Below are 19,511 nucleotides of genomic sequence, written 5' to 3'. Positions count from 1 at the left end.
GACCACCAGGGAATTCCCTAAAAAAAAAACTTTAAGGTAATGCATTTTCAAATTTTGAAAATGGACAAATCCTTGGAAAAATATAAAGTACCAAACTAATTCAAGAAATACGTCAATATTATATTAAATAGTTTCAATCACTGATATTTAAAATCTCCCCTTGGGGAAAACATTAGGTTAGACGGCTTAACTGGTAAGATGTACCAAATATTCAATAAACAAACAACTCTAAAAGCTACACATTCTACCAGAGAACATAAAAACAGACAATATGCCCAAATAATGTCATGAGACTGATAATATTCCCAAATCCAATTATCTAAACCAGACTGGGACAGTCTGAAAAAGGAAAATTACTGGCCAATCTTACTCATGAACATAGATGCAAAAATTCCAAATATGTGTTAGGAAGTTGAATGGAGCATGTGTAGTATAATAAAGATAATACTTTATGACCAAATTTATTGGACTTATCAGAGGATAAAATTCAATATCCATTAATGAACCCCCCTCTCAAAAAAAAGGAAAGAAAACAAAAAACTTTTAGTAAATAGGAAGTAGATGGGAACTTCCTTAATGGGCAAACCTCACTCTGGGCTACCTCCATTTCTAGTAAACATTTCACTGCAGGCATTGCCAGGACAAGACAAAAAAAAAAAAAAAAAAAAAAAAATGAGAGGGGCAGGAGGAGGGGGGAGGAAGAGGGGACAAAACCATCACCATTCACAGATGGGACAGTCAAAAAGAATTTCTGACAAATTAACAGAATTAATGATAGAGTTTACCAAGATTCCTGATAAAGTTCAACTGCACTTCTACACACCAGCAAAAGTTTTTTTAAAAAAGGAAGTTTTTAAGACAACCATTTATAATAGCAAGAAAAAATAAGTTACCTTGGAATAATTATAACAAAAGAACTTGTATAAAAATTTTAGATAGAAAATCTATAAACTTGAACAAAAGACACCCTTTTAAAAATGGAGAGATATATACGATGGGCAGGAAGGCTCAATATCACTGAAATGTCCACTCTCCTCAGATTGATCTTTTAATTCAAAGGAATTCCAATCAAAATCACAACCATTTTTTTTTTTTTTTTAGATTCCATATCTACATGTTAGCATACAGTATTTGTTTTTCTGTTTCTGACTTACTTCACTCTGTATGACAGGCTCTAGGTCCATCCACGCAGACGTAGAGAATGGACTTGAGGACACGGGGAGGGGGAAGGGTAAGCTGGGACGAAGTGAGAGAGTGGCATGGACATATATACACTACCAAATGTAAGATAGATAGCTAGTGGGAAGCAGCCACATAGCACAGGGAGATCAGCTTGGTGCTTTGTGACCACCTAGAGGGGTGGGATAGGGAGGGTGGGAGGGAGGCTCAAGAGGGAGGGGAAATGGGGACATATGTGTACATACAGCTGATTCACTTTGTTGTACAGCAGCAACTAACACAACAATGTAAAGCAATTACACTCCAATAAAGATGTTTAAAAAAAAATCCCAACAACCTTTTAAAATGAAACTTGAAATTCTAAAACTTTTATGGAAGAACAAGAGGATAAGAATAAAGAAAGACACTCCTTCAGAAGCATGAGAGGAAAGACTTGCTTTACTAAGTAGCAAACTGTAATACAAAACTATAATAAGTAAGTTGGTATGGCATTCACACAGGAACAATCAAACAGCAGAAAGCTTAGAAACAGGTCCATGCATTAATAGAAACTTGATACATGACAGAGGTGTTTGTCAGTTCAGTGGGGAAAGCTGGACCATTCAAAAAATGTTACCCCAACAAGTGCTCATCCACCTGGAAACATAAATGTATCTGTACCTTGCACTGCATACAAGTATCAATTCCAGATGATTAAGGGCATAAGTGAGAAAATCAAACATTAAAGTTTCTGGAAAGAAATATAACCCAATATCTTTATGACCTCAGGGTAGAGAAGAGCTCCTTAAACAACAAATAGAAAGCACTAACCGTAGAAGAAAAGATGGCTACATTCAAACCACATTAAAATTTAGAACTTCTGTTCACCTAAAGCAAGCTACATAAATCAGGAGAACATATTTGTCACACAGACAATCAAAAAAAAAAAAAAAACTTGAAAGTAAAAAAAGATACAACCTCAAAGAAAAGTGGGCCAAAGACTCCAATTTATATATACACTTTCCTATGCATAGCATTTCCATTTTAAAATGATAAAATTTAAATTTGTACTATATTGTGTCCTCTACATGGGACAATGTTGAAAGTGTTTATAACATGATGAAGAGTATATAATGACAGCTCTGTTTGAAGTAGTATCTTTAATATCTTTCATTTATTATCATAATAGCTGTTCATTAAGAATGAGGTACAGATGGAATAACAGAGCCTAGGTAATAAGGTTTTAAAAGACGAGGAAAGAAAGGGAGGGGAGGCAAGGAGAGAAAAGGGATTTGCAGACAGGGTCGCCCCTCACAGCATGGCTTCATTTTTTGGTGCCTACTTGAGTAGCACCCACTCCTACCCTAAATACCTCTCTGTTATCAGGGCATGCGTCCAGCCCCTTGTGAAACCTCCCTGAGAACTTATTCCCCAAGCATTCAAAGTATTCTTTGGGGTTCCCAAGATCCACTTGGTGCCAATAAATCCTTCTTCATTAGTATGAAATTCTGCATGTGGTATTTAAATAATAGCACTGTAGGGGAGCAAAAGTTGCCATTTATCATACTAAGTGAAGTAAGTCAGAAAGAGAAAGACAAATACCACATGATATCACTTATATGTGGAATCTAAAATATGACACAAATGAACTTATTTATGTAACAGACTCACAGACATAGAGAACAGACTTGTGGTTGCCAAGGGGGAGGGGTGGTGCCAGAGGGATGGATCTGGAGTTTGAGATTAGCAGATGCAAACTAGCATATATAGGATGGATAAACAACAAGGTGCTACTGTAGAGCACAGGGAACTATATTTAATATCCTGTGATAAACCATAATGGAAAAGAATATATACGTATATGTATAACTGAATCACTTTGCTGTGTTGCAGAAATTAACACAACATTGTAAATCGACTATACTTCAATAAATTTTTTAAAAACTTAGGCTGATTCTGTTTAAGGCCCCAAAGACTCAGGGAGAACCTCTGACCTTCCCACGAACTGCCTAAAAGAACACAGAGCACGTGTTCCAAGAAGGGAACATCACCATACGTAACTGTACTTTGCGCTCAGTCTGTCCGTTACCGTTCCTCTCTGTGTCCCATTGTCTCTGCCTGGCCCAGCAAACGGTTGTTCACCAAACTTCTGCTTTTCCATCTTCATGTCAATTGCCTTCCTCCACTTTCAAGTCCCAAACCCCTATTCCCAACCTCCTCTCACGTCTTTAGCTGAGGATGGTATTTAAGGTGAGGGCTTCGGCCACTCCGGCGAGTGACTCAGTTCCTGGGTCTCTCCATGTAGACACGTTAATAAAATTTTGTCTGATTTTCTCATCTTAATCTGTCTCACGTCAATTTCATCCTTAGACCAGCCAGCAGAACTTAGAAGGGCACAGGAAAATTTCTTCTTCCCCAGCAGTACCTTACCTATGTGTAGTCCTTTACAATTACATGCATTGTTTCATGTGATCCTCAAGACAACTTTATAAAAGACGTAGACCAGATAGCTTCCTCATTTTACAGGTTAAGAGTCTGAAGCTATAAGAGGTTAGAGGATGTGCCCACACCCTACAGGCATAGAGAAGGGGACAAGATGACAGAAGTCCTCAGGACCTGTCCGGTGTTTGTTTACAGAGATGTTAGCTCTGCCGGCGGAGTGTGAGGGAGCGAGGTCGTGCACACCATCACGGAGCCTCCTAGGGCAGTCGGAAGTGACAGAGCCCCAGCAGACCTCTTGATCCCCAGGTAAGGGATTTCAACAATAAACCAGGCTGCTTTCATATAATAATATTGAAATGTGTGGAGCTCATCAACATTCACAAATAATTATATATTGTTTATTATATATATAATAACCTTTATTATATATTGTTTTACTTATTCTCATGATTATATATTGTTATATATATTGTTTTATTTATTATATATTGTTTATTATATTTATAATAAACAAGCCTTTATTATATATTGTTTTACTTATTCTCATGATTACTTTGTACTAATTCAAGATCAAAATATGTAGACAAAGAAATATTAAAATGTCTTTCTTGATTCTCAGGACATGCTTTCACACACGTTTATTCAGTTCAACAAACATCCATTTCTTGGTGTGCTGTGGCCATTCTACATATGCAGATATATGAACACATCTCTGCCTATAATTAAGCATATATTTAGTTCTATTTCATTTTTATTGTATTAAACTACAGAAATGTTTTTTTCCTTACTGATTATATGACTACCACTATATAGATTTTTATACTTATGTGTTTAATGCTTCTCTTGTGTATAAATCTTCATCTGATAATGCATCCATTTTTGAGTGCTTCAGCATATCCCACATTTACTTTTATAAATCCTTTACAATAACAATGCATGGAAAATAAAAGCTAGCAGCGTTTTTATGGCATCTAATATGATTGAACAGCAGTCTGATGCAATTTAAAAAAATAAGAAATGTGAACATTCAAACTATGCATACTGATAAATTGACAGTCCTCAACAAGACAATCAAATTAATCAAGATATGATAAAACTGGGTCTTTTTTTAATTTTTTACTGCTTTCATGATAATTTTGTGTTTACATATTTCATTAACACAGGCAAGAAAATTAGTATATCCTAAATTTTGTACCCAGTTGCATTGCTATTGATAGGAAAACTGTAATGCAGTATGGTAAGGTTATCTTGTAGAGGTATGGTATCTTTAATTTGTTAAAGTGATTTCATAGATATTATCTTATTTCAGCCTCATAACAGCCTCGTGATTTGGTGGGAAATTATTAATTCCATTTGACAGATAAGGAAACTGGTGTCCAGAAAAGTCAAGCACCATCTCATGCTGGGACTTAAACTAAGGTCTTTACTCCATCTCTTACCTTAATCCCACTATTGAGTACCCTATTACACTATTACTTAGTATCCCACTAAGTATTGAGTACTTAGGCTGATTATGTTTAAGGCCCCAAAGACTCAGGGAGAACCTCTGACCTTCCCATGAACTGCCTAAAAGAACACACTATTGTGTGTACACTATTGAGTAGTACACTAGTACTAAAAGAGTACACTATTGAATACTTGTACTAACACAATAAAGACACTCAAATATTATTTCCTTCTCTGCCCTTTGGTCCCCAAAGGGGAAGGAAGATGCTCCCATCATATCACTTTGGGGTAGAGTAATTCAATCGAGGCCACGACCCGGGAGTCACATAACCTCTCCGTGCCCAGCCTTCCTCACTGTGACACAGGACAGCTTGCCCCATCTACACACAGAGTCATCATAAACACCAGCCTGAACGGTGTCTAAAAGTACTTAATGGACGGCAGGCCGGTCCTGCAAATACGGGATGCCAGTCTTTTTGCTCGTGGCCTATCCTCTCACCCACAAAGGGCCAGGAAATGTTCATGCTCTTCTTGCTCAGTGATCCCTGTCCTTCTCTCACGCATCAGGGGCTAAACAGTCAGTGCCCTATGATGGCTATGAGGGAACAGGCCTGGCCGCCCACCCTGGCCAGCTGTGAAATCCCCGCGTCCGGCTTTGACTCCTGAAGCCACTGCCCACAGCTAATACAAGCACAGTGTGTCCCTCCCGTGATTTCTTCATCTTCCCAGCAAAAACACCCTGTTGTGGCAACCTGGCCTTTCCTCAGAGCAGTCGGATTTGACACCATATATGATCTCATTTAAGAAGCAGGAAAGAAACACGCTTGTTCCACTTACTCACTGGGGTGAATATTTCTTTGAGTTGCTCTACTTGAAATGGAAACTGGCCGGATACCCAGGGCTTAACTCATGGCCATTGTGCCCGAGGGCCCTGTCTTAAGGAAGCAGGGACGTCCAAGGTGCCCCTCCCCCTTCACAGTTCACATCGACCCCTGAGCTCTACCTGTCACGAAAGCTTCACTTTCCCTAGAAGCAGTCTTTTCACCTATTTATAGCAAAGACTAGAGCCAGAGTTGCCTTCAGCGATCTCCTACCAACAGGATACACATTCCTCTAAAGCTGGGAATTAAAAATCAACATTACTCTTCATCATGTTTGATGAGACGCATTCACAGGCAGCTAAATCCTCTGTGACGTGCTGAAAATTCACCGTTGAAAGTCCCTAACGTTACAGAAACGAGGAACCAATACAGACAGACCCCGGGCCCACAGAAAGCCTCCACCGGAATTACCCTCAGAATAACGGTCTTGCTCTCCTTGCTGTCAGCACAAAACATGAGTCAGCACAGACTTGAACACGGCATCTTTGCAAAACAGAGAAGTCAGATTAATTCACCCTATAAATCAATAGACCAAAATGTAAGGCAAAGCAAGAATTGCGGCTGTCATTAATAACAGAACTGTATGGGCACAATCTACTGTAGAAAAGGTCATGGTCACTATAGTCTTATTTGACCTCAAGTAAACATCCCTGAAATGGAAGATTTACAGAAATGCACTTTACAGAGCCCAGAAGTGAAGTTAAAGGTAAGGGATACTTATCAGTGGTGTGTGTGTGTGTGTGTGTGTGTGTGTGTGTGTGTGTGTGTGTGTGTGTGTGTGTGTGTGTGTGTGTGTGTGTGTGTGTAATTGAAGATTTCCAGTAGAATGTACAGCAGAAAAAATACTGTATCTCAAATTTAATAAGAAAAATGTATAAATTATTCCCTTACTGTCCCAAATCCCTTCTATGTTGTACAAATCTTCCTCGTCCACTTTGCAAAAAGTTCCTCAAGAATGTCTTACGCAACTTTGCCCCCCTACTCGGTCAGATGCAGGGCTATGCATACAGAAGGTATTCAATAAAGAATGAATAGTTTAGTCACTTTGGCCCATTTCCAGGTAATAAAAGACATATATACTGTCATAGCATATCTTGAATCGAGTTGATCTAGCCTCAGCTTTTGGTCCGTCGATGGGCAGAGCTAATTGTTGGAGGCATGAGTTTGGAAGGGTTACCACTGGAATAAACTCCGTGGAGTCTTAGGTTTACCTTTAAGAGCTCAGTTATCTTCAAAGATAAATTTTACATAAAAATAATATGCCATATGGGTGAACTGTATAGTATGTGAATGATATCTCAATAAAGCTTTTAAAAATAATATATTAAAAATAGATTATATGATTGACATACATCTCTTTTGATATTACCTGACTACTATTATTATTATCTAGCTTTTTGAAGGGAAAAATAACATTCACTCATTCACTTGAAAACCAGTGTTTCTCTGGAGCCTGCCAGGGACTTTGCTCACCAGCCATCTGATCCCAGAGGTGGGGAGGGGAGAGGGTCACTGAGCTATTCTTCTCAGGCCCAGTTAAGGAGAGACTGAGGCTCCAAGAGATGAAGCATCAGAGCTAGTCTGATGTAGAGCCCGTTTTCAAAACCGCGTTTACCTGACTCCTAATAAATGTATTTAACGTCTCGGGTATTTTTTTTCAGTCATTAGCCGGGCCTCTGGGGAAAATGAAGGTGAGTGGTACACAATACGTTCTTCAGGACCAGAATTTTCTTAGGATAATCATTGAACTTAAACGTTTAATAAACAAAAGTACCAATAAATAAACCCAGGGAAATGCTTGGCATGTTGTGGAAAATTGATAAAGATTAGATATAACTTATATTTTAAGTTTAAAAACCTAACACATTAATATCTTTAGGCTCAAGGTAACTATTATTTAATATCAGTTAAGATTCTGTTTATATAAGGTTGCCAGACTTAGCAAATAAAAATGTGCCCAGTTAAGTCTGAATTTCAAACAAATAACAAATAATTTTTTTAGGTTATGTTTATCTTATGCAATAGTTTCTGTAATTTATCTGGTAACCTTATTAGGACTTTTTTTAATGGTTAAATGTATCATTGCATTAAAAACAAGGAGAGGGGTGGGATGAATTGGGAGATTGGGATTGACTTATATACACTACTATGTATAAAATAGATAACTAATGAGGACCTACTGCATAGCGCAGGGAACTCTACTCAGTGCTCTGTGGTGACCTAAATGGGAAGGAAAACTAAAAAAGAGGGGATACGTGTATATGATTCACTTTGCTGTACAGCAGAAACTAACACATACATACATCCCCACATCTCCTAAATGTTTTCTTTATTAAAAAAAAAAAAAAAAGGAGAAAGACTAAACCTCTATTAATATGGTGAAACAGTGCACAAATTCCAGATGCCCCAAAAATTCACATACAAAGTCCTCTCTAGCACTCAGTGCTTTAGTGAAATAAGGAGATCTATGAAGTTTAAATGATCACCCATAAAAAATATTCAGGCGGCTTTGACTTATTTTAAAATGCTGTCGTTTCAGAACACGTGAAAAGGATATGTGAACTGCAGAGCCCGTATTTTCTTGACTAGAGGACAGACTCGTGGTCTCATCCAGAGCAGAATATTGAAAACGAATGCTTGTCCGGATGGCATGTTGCTGTAAGTGGACCATAGATTCCCCCTCACAAAACCGAGAAGCCCCATGGCATCCTGGGCTTCACATCGCCACGACCTCTTAGTGCCCTGAGAGGGCACACAAGGTGCAGGGGTCACCGCTCAGGGTTGGCAATCTGAGCGCTCACTGATGTCCAGCAACAAAAGCAAATTTAGATACCGCCCAGTCAACCCCCTCTTTCTACAAACAAGAAATGGTCAGGGCTCCACTCTTTTAATTTTACATTCTATAATCTGCAAAATGGGCTGCCTGTTTCACGAGGCTGTTGTGAAAGTGAAGAGAGACAACATACGTGAAAGCGTGCTATTTGATCAATACTTGTGATAAACTGGAGTATACCAGGCCTTGAAGGAAATTTAAAGACTGCCTACACCATACCTCTTATCTCAGAGCTGAGGTTAACAGACTTTCCCATTAGCACAAAGAGAAGCCACAGCCAAGGCAGAGCTACGTCTCTGATTCCCAGGCCAGTGTTTCTTCCAATTTCTTATGTCTCCTGGCACAATGGCGCCATCCTCGACTTAAATCTGACACTATGTGCTAAGAGCAGAGTTTAAGGAAAGCAAAGGTGGCCAGGAGAAAGGCACGCAAAATAGAAACTAAAACAGTAACGGGATTGGCAATATGAAAAGCAAGTTGCCACCCAGGTTGTCCAAGATCAGAACTGCCACGGGAATTGTTCCAATTTCAAATCGGCGCCCTTTTGCACCGCTCACTTGGACTCATGGCCGGACAGTCAATATCATCCTCAATTCTGCCATCATACAGGATTTGATGGGAGTCAGAAAAAGGACATTGGCCTTTCCTCTTCCAGTAGAACATGCCTGCGGCAACATGGAAATATCAGCATCACTTTTATAAGAGATCCTTAGCAAGTGCTGAATATATTTTTTGTACTTAGAGCTGATTAAGAAGCACTTGGTCAAAAGATCATTTCAAAATTCATACCTTTAGGGGTTTCCCTGGTGGCGCAGTGGTTGAGAGTCTGCCTGCCAATGCAGGGGACACGGGTTCGAGCCCTGGTCTGGGAGGATCCCACATGCCGCGGAGCAGCTAGGCCCGTGAGCCACAACTACCGAGCCTGCACGTCTGGAGCCTGTGCTCCGCAACAAGAGAGGCCGCGACAGTGAGAGGCCCGCGCACCGCGATGAAGAGTGGCCCCCGCTCGCCGCAACTAGAGATAAGCCCTCGCACAGAAACGAAGCCCCAACACAGCCAAAAATAAATAAATAAATAAATTTAAAAATAAAAAAAAAAATTCATACCTTTAGTGAAATGGTATGAGAAACCTCTTTTTTTTATTTTTTAAAATAAAAATTTATTAAAGAATTAACAACAAAACATAATAATAAGCATAAATAGTAAAACAACAAACATAGAATTACCGAGCACCCAATCCCTGTATAACACTATGTACATTCTTACTGTTAAACATGGTCTTATCCAGTGTGAACAGCAATTTATGCTTTACTTATTTTTGCTTGTCAAAAAATGAAGGATTTTCTTCTTTGCTTAATGAATAAATCTTTTGTTACTTTACCTAGGCTCTCCACTTGGGAAGGAAAATCTTGAAAGTATGCTAATCGTAATTGAAATGGTATTATAATTGAAAGTCAGTTATGTTGTCATCAGCTTGCATTGTTCTGTTGGAAATAACTGTGAAAACCTGAACTCCATCTTAGGATGATTATTTAGTCAACAAGGACTCTTCATTGCCATTTTTATCAAGGGGGTTTATTAATGTCTAGTCTTAAAAAAAGATAATTTAAAATTTTGACAACACTTTTTTTAGCTCCTACGTACCTATTCATTAAGGAATCATTCACCTAATGACATAAGCAAAATGCCTTTTCTTTCCCCTATCGAAATGCTTTCTATTTCTTCCATCTACCTGGCTCTGGGATGTCAGCAGTCACAGTGAATCAGTAGAAGGAAAGAAGACCAGGGCCCTTAAAAGAGGAAAAATAATCCACATTTCATTGTGCCCAAAGACAATTCAAATCACTAGATTTACAAGAATGTTTGAGAAACCTCTTTAGCCTGCTTCCCCACAGATGGGTGGATTGAATGAGAAAATGACAAAACACCCGCGAAGTAGCTACCTTTGTGCCAAGTACCGTGCTCGGTGCCTTCAGATGCACTGGATCATTTCAACCCTAGAAAATTGTGTGAACAACTGCCATCATCTCTGACACAGGAAGGAACTGAGGCTCGCAGAAGTTGAGTGGATTTTCAGGGGCTGCAGAGCTGAGATCTGAACCCAAGGCTTCTGAGAGCAAATCCAGTGTCAAGCAGCAATACACAAGATGCTGCTGATGTAAGCCAAAAGTCTTAAAATAAGGCTGTCAATCAGGTTTTCCTTCCTATTATGTGAAGAATAGAAAACACCATATTAATCATGGAAAAGATCTTACAAACCAAGCCAGGAACAAGGAAAATATGGGAATATGGTTTGTTTGAAAGGGAGACCGAAGGAGCCTTGACCTCCACAGAAAAGGAGACAACTGGCCAGCTGAAAAGCCAGGAAGGTAAAGAAAGGATGAAGGGACGGCCACGGAGGAAAGAGGAAAAGGAACTGGGTATCATTTGTCCATGATGTGAAGAAGACTGCAGCAAGATTAGGGAAAGACAGCTGGTTAGTCATAAGTAAAACCACTGGGTTACGATAACCATGCATTAACCTAATATGTGTCTGGTTGTCAAGGAATAACTTCCGAAAACAATGTGAGAAATTTGCTTTTCAAGTGACAAATAAAATGGCATTAAGTGTCAATCGCTTATCTGCAGTGGAGGAAAGGTAAGAGCTCCCCTCAGTATAACTTCAGGGCAGCTCTCCTCGGCTCCGGGAGCATATGGGCTTGGCCTGCATTCTGCCTTTTACTCAAATGAACAGGCTTTCCTCACACAGAGAGAACAAAACTTACACAAAAATTAAAGCCCAAGCTATCGACATGTTAGAAGCAAACCCAACACTTTTCACCGAGGTATCAACCTTGTTTTAAGAAAAAGAGTGAGAGATTTTTGTTGCTACTGTTAAAACTGGGATACTCTAAGAATTTAATGATCACTTATTAAAATAAAATTTAATAACTAAGTAAAATGTTTTCAACTAAAAGCAGGATTTTCAGATATTACTACTTAAGGTAACTGCAATAAGTGACATCATTTACGAGCATGCTGTTTCAAGGAGGACCATTACTATAAATTAGACCAGAAGGCACTTGGGGAACCCCGCTTTATTATTCAATAGCACTCTGCGCTCCACACTCTGCATTACAGCAATAGACCCTTTGTGAGCAAACCCACAGCCCGGGGTGGGAATTAAAATGACAAAGCCGGGAGCTCTGAGCATCTCGGCCGCGGGCATCTCTCTAGCAAGGCTGCAGCCGGCGCCTCCCCCGCAAACCGCAGGCTGCGGCCCAAAGTGGGAATCGCCAAAAGAACCCCTAACTTACAGCAGCACAGAGCTTTAAAGAAGCGTCTCTGTCCTCTCACAAGGCCGTTTCCCAAGGCGACCGCAGGGCCCGGCTCTCAGAGGACCTGGTGACCCATCCCCCGCGGAGCCCGCATTCCCGGGGGCCCCGGCCCGCTCCCGTGACATCCGGCCGGCCCCTCGCATACTCACCGGTGGCTGCCAGCATCGCGTCCCCGGCCTTTGTGGTCCTTGTGTCCCATCAGCAGGTTCCAGCGTGACTGCCACCGCAGCCGCACTGGTCCAGGCCACTGGACGCCGTGCCGCAGTCAGCAGCTACCCGCCCACACCCCGCGCGCCTTTTTTTTTTCTTTTTAAAGAGACAGGACCATCACCAACCTTCGGTTTCAATAATGCTGCAAAATGCGGCTCGGTCGCTCCAACGGGTGGTACAGAGGACAGTAAGTGCATTATCTCTCCTGTTCAAATTACAGAGTTGCACTTAGGAGGAAAGCATGGCTACCAGGAGATCATCTCTCTTGGACACTGGTAGACCTAAGGCTGTGTGACCTTAGGCACGTCGGTTGTGGGTTGCATTTTCCCCATGGAAAACAAAGACTGTGACCGGCCATATCCAGCCTGGAAATCCTATCATCCACTAGAATTAAGGAGCAGCCACACACCTGCTGCTAGAACACGATAACACGCTATGCTTGCCTTGCAGGTTCTAGCTCACAAGGAATTTTTTGTATTTTATTTGGATCTGGGTAGGAGTTTCCAAAGGTTAAAAAGAGCATTCACTCAAAAGGCTTTGTCAACTGTGAAATGCTATACAGCTGTCAAACGCTCTAAGTTTTCATTGTTACTGTCTATTTAATAATAAAACGATAGGAATGCTAGATCAGATAGTATCTACCTCCTTGCTTCCTACAAGAGGAGGATGTGAAATACCAGGAGAGTCGTTTTCATAGGCAGCCCTACCTCCCCTCCCCCTTGGGTGCACCGTCTTCCTCATCCAGGTTCCCGGTGAACGAGCCTGCTTCACCAGTGTGGACCTGGACTGCAGGCTTATCTGGGGACGGCTGCAGCTTTGAAGCTCCGGCTCGCTTTACCTCTGAGGAGAATTCCTAACTCAGCTCAGCAAACTCCAGACCTCTCCCCTGGGGAGACCAAGCAGGCCCCCAGTGTCAGAATCACTCCAGATTCAAAGCCACCTGCCTCTGCAGAATGGCCCTGCACAGGCTGCACTCAGGACACTAAACTGCCTGGTGTTTCCCTGGCATCTTAGCCTCACAGAGTTAGATGTATAAATATAATGCCCTAGGAGATGGTAAGGAAGTGTTTTGTTCTAGCAAAATCACTATGTAACGACAGGTTTCCATCAGGGAGAAATCGTGCTGGGGAGCCCTTTTCCCTGATTCTCACGTGGTGCCGTGCGGGCCCTTGGTGGCAGATGGAGGCCAGCCTGTTCCCTCAATTCCAACAGCACCCTTTCGATGGTCCCCAGGTGAATGAAGCCCATGTCGACCAAGATGTGGGCTCCATAGGCCCTGGGAAAACCTTCAGTTTCTTGTTAACCTAGCACAGTTATCTGCTCGTAACTCTGAGCTATAAGTTCTAAGTTTATTACTCCCCACTCCCCAACCTGCCAAGGAAAGTGGGTCCCTAAGAACATCCCGGGTAGGGGATGTGGGGATGCAAGTAGCAGAAGCCCAGAGAAGAGCCTGGTCGTGCTGACCTGGCTAGAAAGTCCTCCAGGTGCCAGGAATCCAAGGAGAGGGAAAGCTGCAGGGTTGAGAGGACCCAAGAGAGAGCTGGAGGGGGGGTGGGGGAGGGGAGGGGAGATGAAATGTTTCTATGATGAATGAAATTTGGGGGAGAGACTTGGTGAATTTCCAGGAAGCCGTGCTGCAGCTTGTGCAGTATCATTCTGTCCTGTGTCCCCTCATCAGGAGCAAACTTTAGTAAGATTGTTCCCATTTCTCCCTGACACTCTGCAGCCGGGTTTGGGATCCCTCCGAACCTGCCACAGTGCTGAGTCACGTCAGCCCGGGAGCAAGAAGACATTTGCGGAGGGATGCGGAGTCTACCTCTGGGGTGGAGACCCCCTGGGTGAGGACTGCCGTGTAGCGTGGCCTCTTCCTCGGGGCCCCTGCCCCTAAGCGAGTGCCTCCGTGCCCTCTGACTTCTGTCCCTTCTTCTGGGTCAGTGGTGCCATCACCCAGGTGCAGGCTTTCTCCACCCCAGGCCTACGTGCTCCAATTGCTTCTTTGGCATCTCTCGGATACATTCATCAAGAGTGGCTCTTCAGGGACTTCCCTGGTGGCTCAGTGGTTAAGAATCCGCCTGCCAATGCAGGAGACACGGGTTCAAGTCCTGGTCCGGGAAGATCCCACATGCCGGGGAGCAACTAAGCCCGTGCGCCACAACTACTGAACCTGCGCTCTAGAGCCTGTGAGCCACAACTACTGAGCCTACGTGCCACAACTACTGAAGCCCACGCGCCTAGAGCCCATGCTCTGCAACAAGAGAAGCCACCACAATGAGAAGCCCGTGCATTGCAACAAAGAGTAGTCCCCGCTCGCCACATATATATATATATAAATATATATATATAATGTTTAATATATTATAATATATATAATATATCATATTATATATAATATATTATATATATTATAATACTATATATATATAATATTATATATATTTAAAAAAAGTGGTCTTCAGGGCAGTGTAGACAGGAAGAGGGGTCGTGGGCTTGCCTGCCACCTGTGTCCACACAAATGCAGCCAGTTACACCGAATCCCGTGGTCTTGTGCTGTCACTCATTTGGTGATATTTTTGCAATTAAATGACAAAACCTAGATTTTTTTTTCTTAAGTGGCAGTTATTGCCTTACACTAATTAGAAAGACAATGTGGGTTTCTTTTAGAAAATATGACAAATATAGCCCATAATCCTACCATCTGATGTAACTGCTCTTCGTCTTTTGATCTATATCCTATTTATATATTTATGTATATATCAATTTTGTTTCTGGTTTTCCCACTTAAATTATACTGAGAATATTTTCCTCTTTTATTCTTTGAGAGCATACTTTTTAATGCCTGCATAATAACCCTTCTTACAGCTATGCCATAATTTATTCAACCAATTCCCTATTGTTGGACTTTAGGTTGACATACATGGTTTTCAGAAAGGTTAATCCATTTTCCCCACCTACTCACGCTGCAAGGAAGCACCCAGTGAAATACTGGTTATGCAGAAGTCACCCAGTGAAGTTTCAGCGCCTTCACAAGCTTGCACAAGACAGGCCTTTCCACTGTCATGACACTCGCACGTGATTCCGCATGGCTTTACACTCGTTCTGCAGGTTCCTGTACCCCCATGACACCCGCCTGCACTGTCCGGATGCACCAGCACCCGCAGGAAACTGTACATGTTCAGTTAAATTCATGGTATTTGAATGTTGTTGTCAAAAGATTTAGACTTTGTCCTAACGATGTTAGAGAGTCAAAGGCTTCTGGATAATTAGTGAAGCACAGATCTTCTGTGTTCCGGTCCATGATTGGCTATTGATGCACATGGGTTAGAGGTCAACATATCTCCACCTCACCTCAAGCTGACCCTAGGAAATAGCATAATAAAGTATCATCTAGAGACACCCTTGCCCAGAACCACGAAGGCTTAGCCAGAGGAGAAGCCTTTGCCACTTGTCTGGGGCTTTTAAGGAGCTGGCACCACCAGCCCTCTGGTTTCTTCTCCTGGAAGACTCCCAGCCATGGCTTTCACCACGGCCCACTCTTCCTTTCCAGCCATGTCTTGGGGCCTAACCCCTCTGCCCACGCGGCCTGCATCGTCAAACTCGTACAAAGTTGTATGAGTGTCAGATTTTTATCAACTCAGAGATGGCCATTCAACCTGAGAGACGTCAGCTCCATCTCAGCACCTACTCATAACTCTGGGGTCTTAGCTTTCATGCCTTTTTCCCAGTCTCTGTTAGCTCACCTGTGTACAAGGCCAGGGCTCTCTCCATCCCAATAGCTGCTTTCAGCAGCTTAGCAAGCAAACATGGCTTCAACCCCTATAAATCAGTCAGGGTCCAGGCAAGTCACCTGTGACTTTCAGTTTTTTCATCTGTGAAATGGGAATATTACCTTCCAATGTGGGAGTACACGGTGCTCGGCATATAATCAGTAATTTCTAGGTGTTCAAATCGTAGAGGTTATTAGTTTTGTATATTTCCTGCTTTAAGACACTTTCTCAAGTTGAGAAGTATAACTTTAGACCTGGGGGCAAGACACTTGCCCTTAAAAACTACCTATGTTACTTCAGGTCAACTTTCAGAAAATCCCATTACATTTCTAACAACAGCAGAAAAATGATCCCATGCCAAGACCTAAGAAGGACATGGAGCCCCTGAATTGTGAGAACGTGAGGGCCATTGGAAAAAACTAATAGACCTACGTTCCCATAAGCACGTGGCCCTCAGTACAACTAGGCCGGCAGGGAAGAGGCACCAGCCACGTTGTGGGTTTCCTGTAAGTCCCCACAGCTTCTGGCCCCAGTGGACATCTAGGTGTGTGGCCAATGTTAGCTGAACAGAGAGGTTTGGGGCAGAGCATGCTATGTGGGGGACTAGACTATGGCATCCTGAAATATGCCACTTTGGCCTAAGGATTATTTCGAACTGACGACAATCGAGAAGCAGCAGACACAGAAAAGCTCTAAGTCCTCCTCTTAATCATCGGAGAGGACTCTGGGCTCCTAGCAGCCCACCTTGCGAAAGCCCACCTCCCTTCAGCTTCCCCCGGTGTTTACCTTCCCACAGTTTGTCATTTTCCTTGGTCTCGTCATGCCCCTACACACCCACTGTCCTTTGTGAAGAGCCTGTGTAAGCCCCAAGTTCTAACCACCCGTTTGGCGATTCATCCTTGAGTTTCTCCAGTGTGTATGGGCGCGGGGCATGGCTTAGCAAAATTTCTGGGCTTTACTCTTGTGAATCTGGCCTTTGTCAGTTTAATATCAGAGTCCCAGCAGAACCTAAGAGGGCAGAGGAAGGTTTTCTGCTCTCCGGCACGTACAGACTTGTCACTGGTTCCCTGAACTATTTTCTCAGCAGTCAGTCCCTGGAGCTCAGCTCTGAGTTAACATGCCTGCGGCTTTCTAGTCCTGTGATGTTCCAGAATAACCAGGCCTTCTGAGGCACATTCACATAGACAAAGAGACAAAGGCCATCGCCACACGGCTTCCTTGTAAGTAGCTTTCTGTACAAAGCTAAAATCGGGCTCGTTTTGTCCCTGCTTCAAAATATAAAGGTGTCACAGTGAAGAAATACAAACTTTGCGCATCTTAATTACAAGGGACCCAATTCTGCCACTTAATGCTGTGTAGGCAAAATTACAATCGATGTTTACGGTGATGCATGAAACCATCCTAGTCACCTAAAAAACAGAAAAGAAAAGAAAAAAAAAAGCACACCAGCCTACAGCATCATTGGCTCCCTAGAAAAGGAACACTGTTGTCAATAACCCAAACCTCTGTGAGGCCACAAAACGAAACACAGTCTACACAACTAGGAGTTGTCTCAGGTCAGCCTCCCATCCCCTTCGGGGTTTTTTTTTCCTTTTTAACTTGAAAAATATATCATTTTGAGTATATAAAAACCAACCATAATCCTACCACTCAGAAAATCACTGCTGGCATCTTTTAGTGGGTGGAAATCATTCCCGGTTATTTCCTAGGCGTATGTGTGCAATCGACAACTATTTATTTATTGATCACCCTGTATGTGTAAGGCCCTGTTCCATGCACTGCAGCAAACAAACAGCAGTAAACAAACGGGCGGGGACCCTGCCAGGTGGAGCTTACATTCTAGCGGGGAGAAACCAAATATACACAAATAAACATATATGTAAGCATAAAATTAAGCAGTATAAGGAGATAATGGTGACATTGAGGAGGTGCTATTATAGACAGAGAAGGAGTTGAACCAAAAACTATTTACTGGACACTTACCATATGCCAGCTTTATGAAATATAGAATTTTCAGGCTTAGAATCAGAGTTACAATTCTTAACCTAGTAAGATTAAAGACAACAATCATCAAAGAAAAAAAATCAAATAGTCGACATTTTCATATATTTCTTTCTTTTTGTTTTTCTTAAACACTCAAAGTGTTCATTTTTAATTACACAAGTAACATCATTGCATTCTTCTTGAAAATGACTCAAACGTTACAGCTAAAAGAAACCTTCCTTTATAACCCGAACATCCCGCCAGATTCTTCTCATCTCAGAATAAATAACTGTAATCATGCCGAGTGTCTCCTTCTAGAGTAAACCTAGATCCTTTCAATAACGTGTATCACTGCAAACATGACAACGCGTTGTATCGAGTCTTCTGAAGAGCACAAATTAGACTCCCCGTCCTGCAAATTGCTTTTTCCACCTAATAATCTGTCAGTAAATAGGCTTAAATTTCATGCCAGTACCACAATCTTTCTAACTGTTGCATAGTACTCCATAGTTAGGACAAATCAGCGTATTTAACTCTTCCTTTCTTGATAGATGTTAAGATGATGTCCAATTTGTAGTATTTAAAAATAAGACAGGGGCTTCCCTGGTGGCGCAGTGGTTAAGAATCCGCCTGCCAATGCAGGGGACACGGGTTTGAGCCCTGGTCTGGGAAGATCCCACATGCCGTGGAGCAACTGGGCCCGTGAGCCACAATTACTGAGCCTGCGCGTCTGGAGCCTGTGCTCCGCAACAAGAGAGGCCGCGATGGTGGGAGGCCCGCACACCACGATGAAGAGTGGCCCCCGCTTGCCACAACTAGAGAAAGCCCTCGCACAGAAACGAAGACACAACACAGCCATAAATAAATTAATTAATTAATTTAAAAAATAAATAAATAAAAAATAATAAGGCACTCGAATGAATAAACTTTTAAAAAAATAAATAAATAAGACAGTACTTGTCTCTTCATGTCCATGTGACTATTTTCCTTGGGCAGGTAATAAGGAGTGGAATGGTTGAAACATAGGATTTAAATCTTAATATATGCTGTACAATGGCTCAATCCATTTAAAGTGCTTGTATTGGTTTAAACTTCACTGGAAGTACATCCTTTGCAAAATTAGAACCACAATATATTAATTGTTTAAGACTGCATTTTCTCCCATATAACAAAATTCTATGAACATTTTTGTATGTCTTTAAGTGCACTTTTAAAAGACAATTTTTAATGGAGGCTTATTATTCCATTTCATTTGATGTATTATAATGGCTTTTATCAATTTCTCTACTGTTGGATATTTCAGATATATCCAATTGCAGCTATAAATCTTTGTATGCATTTAGAATGATTTCCTTATGCTATATTCTTTGAAGTTAATAGTGGACCAAAGAGGATGGACATAAGGTGTTTAAAGCATCTTATACCAGTTGCCAAATTGGTCTCCAGAAAGACTTCACCAGCTGACGTCCCCACCAGC

General features: G+C 41.8%; 1 protein-coding gene across 7 annotated transcripts in view; it reads right to left on the bottom strand.

Moving 5' to 3' along the window:
• Positions 1–13,448, bottom strand: part of SACS (sacsin molecular chaperone) — a 79,225-nt gene extending 65,777 nt beyond the window's left edge. The window contains exon 1 of one of the 7 annotated variants that reach the window (XR_014256184.1): positions 12,227–13,445. The gene's annotated coding sequence lies outside the window, so the exon portion shown is untranslated. Of the gene's footprint in view, positions 1–6,338; positions 6,663–10,703; positions 12,176–12,226 lie in introns of those variants that run through there. The other 6 variants (XM_082435058.1, XM_082435059.1, XM_082435051.1 and 3 more) reach the window with 6 other exon arrangements.
• Between the last annotated feature and the right edge of the window lie 6,063 nt (positions 13,449–19,511).

This window comes from Balaenoptera physalus (assembly GCF_965194825.1).
Source record: "Balaenoptera physalus genome assembly, chromosome: 18".
NCBI lineage: Eukaryota > Metazoa > Chordata > Mammalia > Artiodactyla > Balaenopteridae > Balaenoptera > Balaenoptera physalus.
Note: the sequence above shows the minus strand (reverse complement) of the source record. Positions and strands in the feature narration are given on the sequence as shown.